Source organism: Microplitis demolitor, chromosome 5, assembly GCF_026212275.2.
Source record: "Microplitis demolitor isolate Queensland-Clemson2020A chromosome 5, iyMicDemo2.1a, whole genome shotgun sequence".
Classification (NCBI taxonomy): domain Eukaryota; kingdom Metazoa; phylum Arthropoda; class Insecta; order Hymenoptera; family Braconidae; genus Microplitis; species Microplitis demolitor.
In genome coordinates this window covers 13,164,672-13,171,735 of record NC_068549.1, presented here as the reverse complement: position 1 = coordinate 13,171,735, position 7,064 = coordinate 13,164,672, and positions in this window count along the sequence as shown.

Sequence of the window (7,064 nt, the reverse complement as noted above, 5' to 3'; positions counted from 1 at the left end):
TTTACTGTAGTATCCCCAAGCTCTCTTGGTGTATCTTCTTGGGTTTCACTTGGAGCGACTTGAGAAAGTAATTCAGTTGAATTACTTGCCCACTTGGCAAGCGGAAAACATCCTGTGGCGCACATATTTTTTGTGTCGAGAGCAACTTGGATTGCCTCAGCGAGTTCATCTGCACCTCCATAGATGTCGTCAACGTAGCGTGTATTAGTTAGCGGTTCGACAGCCTTCGGAAATTTTTTCCCTTCGTCTTCAGCGAGTTGTAAGAGTGCTCTTCCAGCGAGATATGGAGCCGATGTTGTTCCATAAGTAACAGTAGCGAGTGCAAATACTATTGGGATGTCATCTTCGTCAAACCAGAGTATGCACTGTAGATGATGATCTTCCTTGTCAACTGCAATCTGACGAAACATTTTTGTAACGTCAGTAGCGAATAAATAGCGATGGCACCGAATGCGAATAAGTACATCACTGATGTCAACTTGGATCTTTGGGCCCACATGAAGTATCTCGTTGACAGATACGCCAGATGTAGTTTTCCAGGACCCATTGAATACCACTCTGAGCTTGGTGGTAGTGCTCTGCTCTTTCAGAACCCCATGATGAGGCAACAGGTAGCTGTTCGGTGGTAATTCCTTTAATTTCAGACGTTTCATGTGCCCCAAGTCTTCATACTCCTTCAGGAAGTCGAAGTACAACTTCTTGTAGACTGGATCAGCTTCCAGTCGTTTGCGAAGACGTAGTAAAGCGTATTGTGCAGCTCTGAGCGAATCACCCAGTTGACTTGGCGAAGATTTAAGCGGCAAGCGAACGACATATCGACCATCAGACTGTCTGTAGTGTGTATTGACAAAGTGTTGTTCACACTCTTCTTCTTCTTCAGTATAGCGTGTAGCGAATTCTGTCTGTGGCTCTTCTTGGTACCAAAACTTGGTTAACAAGTCTTGTAGTTGATCATCAACAGCGACATGATGACCATGAGCGGTCAATTTTGATGTAGCGGTGTCCACAGATCCATATATGATCCAACCAAGTGATGTTGACTGAGCGATTGGGTCATTTTCACTTCCTTTTCGTATTTTAGCGTTGATTATATGTGCAGCTGGTGCTGCACCCAGAATGATGTCAATAGGTCTTGATGTCAAGAAGTCTGGATCAGCGAGTTGTAGCCCAGTTATATGCGGCCATTTCTTCTTCTTAGTTAGCGTAAATGACGGTAAGTTTACCGTCAATAGAGCAAGCACATGAGCTTGGATGGTAATAGAAGCGTTGTTGTGTAGCGAATGCAGCGTCATCTTGCATGACCCAAGCGAATGCCCAGCTGACACATTACCAATTCCACGTAATGGTACAGCTGCTTTACTGAGTTGAATATCCAGCTTCTTGATTAGCGAATGCGTCACAAAGGATAACTCCGATCCTTGATCAATAAGTACACGGGCTGTACATGTACTTCCTGTTAGCGAATTCAACTTAACAATAGCGGTAGCGAGTAAAACATTGAGCGAATGAGCTGAAAGCAGACTAAGTTAGCGAATTCAAAACAAAAGTTACCAAAATTGGAACTATTTGTTACCTGGGTCAGCTACAGGAGCGTCCTGTGCTGGTTTAGCGGCAGCACCATCGTCAAGATGAGTCGACGTGTGATGTGGCTGATCACAATGGCGGCACTTCTGCTTAGTCCTGCAGTCAGCGTAGCGGTGGCACCTTGGGTAGCGAGTACAGCGTCAGTTAAGCGAGCAGACATATTGCGCATCGTGTCGATGCGGTTCATTTGAAGAGCGACTTGAGCTTCGGCGGCCATCTTGGTTTGACGTGGCACACAAAATGGACGCGATGACGTGAACCCGACGCTAAGTTTTCGATCCTTTTTTTTTTTTTTGATTAAGTGTCCTTTTTACACCGGTGTGTAAAATAGATCACCCTGGGCAGCACTCCAGCAGTGCTCAGCAATGCCCACGGCACTTAGCGATTTTCACGACACAGAACTGACACTACACTTTTCTCACAATTTTTTTTTTTAAATAATTTTTAATTGTTTAATTTTCGCCAGATCCGGCTCGAAGGACCAAAATGTAAAATGAGCGAATAAAACTAATGGATCTGGTTTAGGCGAGTTTTGTTAAACAATTAAAAATTACACAGATTTTATTATAAATTAAATTATAGATTTATTTACACTGATTTACACCTTAAAATTATGAGAAATATATACAATAGCGAATGCAACTAGATAAATTTATACGCGATAGCGAATGCAACTCAGATATTTTATTCACGTATAAAAATTGACACGTGGTCAGTAGCGGTTACTTCAATAATAATTAATTAACAATTAACTTATTATCACAAGAATAATTTATTTATTCTCAATAAATAGCAGCCTTGATTTACTGACTAAGAATTGAGGATAATTTAGCGTAGCGATTTGATTTAGTTTCACACAAGTTAATAAGCGAAGCGGTTCAAGCACGAGGTTGCACGTAGCAAAGACACGTTGTAGAATCTCTGAGCGAAGCGGTTAGACAGATAGTTGTAGAAAAAATATTGGTAGCGTCGTTGAATTGTCGAGAAGCTTGGTGTCGACGTGGCAGCCTTGCTGCATATAACGAATTTTCCTATTGGCTTAAAAGCGCGCCAAAAGGTAGCAGTTGATAGCGAGCTCTCTCATAGGCTGACCAATATAAAACGAATTTTGTGATTGGTCAGCTTGTAGCGGGTTCTCAGGACGTCTTGACACGATCCTGAGTTAGAAATTGTATGTGCCGGGCCCAAATAGCGAGTGACCCGGCACTATTCTGACCTTCAGTCAGTAGCGAGCTCGGCTTCTCCCGAACCGAGCGGAAATGCACGAAGCTTGATTTAAATTAATCAAGCTCGTGACTGAACAATATATATATATATATATATATATATATATATATATATATATATAGTTAACACAAATGCAAACAATTTTAAATGCTACTTTTTTTGTAATTTCTGTGTCATTTGAGATTACTCATACATGAGATAATTAGACTTTTTTGTCACAACAAAATTATGGTATTTGTTTTTTTACTGCAATACTTAAAATAATAATAATAAATAAATTATGATATCACTGTTTCGTAATTTTTATATTGATGCATGTTATAATTCTAAGATTTGAAGTAAAATGTACGTATGTTTTTATATAATGTATATTCATTAAAAGAAAAGAAAGTAAATTAAAAGTGATGTTAAAACATGTGATTGTCGTAGGCAACATATGCATTATTATCTAATAACGTTACTATATTTCGCGGTTCATAAAAATGAAGAGTTTGATAAGTTATGAACTCATATTTATGCATTTTTTTGAGTTCGTAACTTTGTAAAAGATCATTTTTTTTTAAACTGCTGTAAATATTAACGATGAAAGCAACTTTACATTCATCTATTTGGCTAATTTTTTCTTTATATATGCTACATATACGACCATATACAGGTAAGTCACCTGTAGTAAGTTTAATAATAGTATCCGTATTGTACTTGATATTCTTAATTGTTACGCTTTTAATTTGAAAATAATTATCTAAATTAATATGTGCAATATTTATGTTATGAGATTTAAAATTTTTATCAAGATCTTCATAAGTAATTGATGCTTTAAAGCTTTCGTTGCTATAAAAAATTTTAGCTGAAGAGAGCTGTTGTTTTATAGCAATTGTTTTAGGTAAGTTTATTGTATTCATTGAAACTAATGCTCCTTTTTTAACTGGTTGATGTTTCGCCTCAAAACGCATGGACCAAATATGAATCAGCGGACCTACTATTTTCATAATTGTTGAATAATGTAACATAAAATGATGTTTAGGCTTCATAGTTTGTTTAAAAAGTTTTACATACAAAATATGATGTTGCTTAACAAGTGTATCAAGTAACTGTATATCATCGTCACAAATTTCTGTTTTTAGTACAAGACAAACTATTTGACGCAATAATAAGTTTAGTTTCCAAAGATTTATATTTTTACGGGGGACAAGATCAGCCATTATTAAAGAAGCATGTAAAATAAAATTTTTCATTTCAGCTGCTGTCATCTTTAGATATTTATTTGATAGTTGAGTAGGAGTTATAGCTGGTGGTTTATTGACATTATTAGGATAATTAAAATGAATAATTCTGAAATTTAGCTCATCTAGTGAAAATAATTTATGAACGGTAATTAATTCATATAAAATTAACCCCATATCATAATTACAAACCCCTTCGAAAAGATCGTGCATGATATCAACGCAATAATTTTCCGTTACATGGAATCCATCAACATTATTCCATATACAATTTTCTTTAACTCCAGTTTCTTTTACATCATTTTCTAAAAGATCTGCATTATAATTAATCTTATCACGTAACAAACAATTATTGATATTAGATTCTTGACAAGACATATTTTTATCAATTTTGCAAAACCTACAAAAGTAATTTGAATTAAAGCTGTTAGTAAATCCGAGCATTGTGTTCAAACCTAGATTATCTCCAATTATTAACGTTAGTTTAAAATAAATTTTTATTTTGGTTCCCTCTATATCTATATCTACGCCATCAGAAGATAAAGCATTCAATTGCTTAATGATATTGTCATACACAATTTTAGATCCAAATCTTTTTATGTCACTAGTGTACGCAATTTGAACAAGAAATATATTGCTAAGTTGAGATCGGAATTCCGGTGGTAAACAAGGTATAGAAAGATACATTGCCGTCATACTCTGAATACCTGCATGCGAACCTAAAGGGTTTCCCGATTCGAACGCATCTTCATAAATAAAAACGGGTAAATTTAAGCATGTGAGATTTGAAATTTTGGATTTCCAAAAATCTGTCTGGATTATATTTTCAATTTTTGTTTTAATTTCTAATGTTTTCATATAGTTCAGAGTCATTGTTAACACGTTTTTCATTTCAAAATAATTCTTCAAAAATTTTGCTAATGGTATAACAAATCCTTCGCATTTTACGAGCTCTATAACATTTATACGCAGTTCTTCGCGATAGCCATATATTACCGGAATAGGGTCTATGAAATAATTTCGTTCGCGTAATTCTTTGAGGAACATATGCTCAGTACTTATATTTACAAAACTTGATTGAAAATTATCAAACTGCTTGTAAACATCATTCGCAAGTGTTGGGTTAACTGATTTTATGATAAACGCTTTTAAAGAATTTATTTCATTACTATTTAAAATACTAGTATTAATTATTTTTATGATATTTTCTGCTTGACTACGAGTTAAACTCAAGTCACCATATAAATTTGTAGCAATACCTAAAGCATTCTTAAAGAAAGATGATTTGTTTGCTTCTAATGTAGTTATTAATTCATTTACGTTCAAGCTGCTGCAAGGTATATTGTGGATTGGAGAGTTTGATGACTCTGGTCTCGAATGACAAATCGGCTCGAAATTAACATCTTCATTATTACAACTAAGTGAACTATCTGAAAGATCTGATTCTTGATGACTTTTTTTATTATGATTGCGTAAGGAACTTAAACTGTTAAATGATCTACAGCATGCGCTTTCAGCACAGTTGTAAATTGCAACAAATCGTTTATGAATGTATCTAAAGTGATCTGGTATTGATTTTGCTAATACTATTTGATGACATTCTGGGCAAGAAGCTTTCAAAGTATCCATAGTGCTTTGTAATTATTATGCTAATTGATATTGTTAACTTAGTTCTTGAGTAATTTTTCATAAAGTTACAGTGTTTTAGAAACTACTAATAAGTAAATATTTTTTTAGACTCAGTATTTTAAAATTAATTAATATTAATACTATTATTTCAAAATTATTCATTAATTAATGATGAATTAAAAAAACAATTAAGTAATTTTTACTTTAAAACCGTTTATCTTTCTAAACTATAAAATAACTTAAGCAATTAGTATTTTATAAAATATTATAATTTTGACTTTTATAGTCTTCAATAAAGTGAAAATAATAATAGATGTTTTAAATCTTCGTCAAAGATTTGTTTCAATTAAAAATTGTTCATTATAAACTAAACAGTATCTATTTTAAAATAAGATTCGAATTATAACTTATATAATTTAAAATACCTCGAGGAAGAACAGCGTCTTAAAGAATATTCTAAATTATTCATAAGCTATTGAACCTTTTAATTATAACATTTAACGAATTATTTATGTCACAAATAAGGTAGCGTAGCGATCACCAGATAAAAATTAAAGTTGTAGTGTTTTAAAAACTACTAGTAAGTGAAATATTTTTGTAGTCTAAGTATTTCAAGATTAATGAATATTAATACTGGGTTTGCAATGGTTCATTAATTAATAATTATCAATTAAAGAAAAAATTAAGTACTTTTTACTTCAAAACCTTTTCATCGTTTATCTTTCTAAACTATAAAATAACTTAAGCAATTAGTATTTTATAAAATATTATAATTTGGACTTTTATAGTCTTCAATAAAGTGAAAATAATAATAAATGTTTTAAATCTTTGTCAAAGATTTGTTTCAATTAAAAATTGTTCATTATAAACTAAACAGTATCTATTTTAAAATAAGATTCGAATTATAACTTATATAATTTAAAATACCTCGAGGAAGAACAGCGTCTTAAAGAATATTCTAAATTATTCATAAGCTATTGAACCTTTTAATTATAACATTTAACGAATTATTTATGTCACAAATAAGGTAGCGTAGCGATCACCAGATAAAAATTAAAGTTGTAGTGTTTTAAAAACTACTAGTAAGTGAAAAATTTTTGTAGTCTAAGTATTTCAAGATTAATGAATATTAATACTGGGTTTGCAATGGTTCATTAATTAATAATTATCAATTAAAGAAAAAATTAAGTACTTTTTACTTCAAAACCTTTTCATCGTTTATCTTTCTAAACTATAAAATAACTTAAGCAATTAGTATTTTATAAAATATTATAATTTGGACTTTTATAGTCTTCAATAAAGTGAAAATAATAATAAATGTTTTAAATCTTTGTCAAAGATTTGTTTCAATTAAAAATTGTTCATTATAAACTAAACAGTATCTATTTTAAAATAAGATTC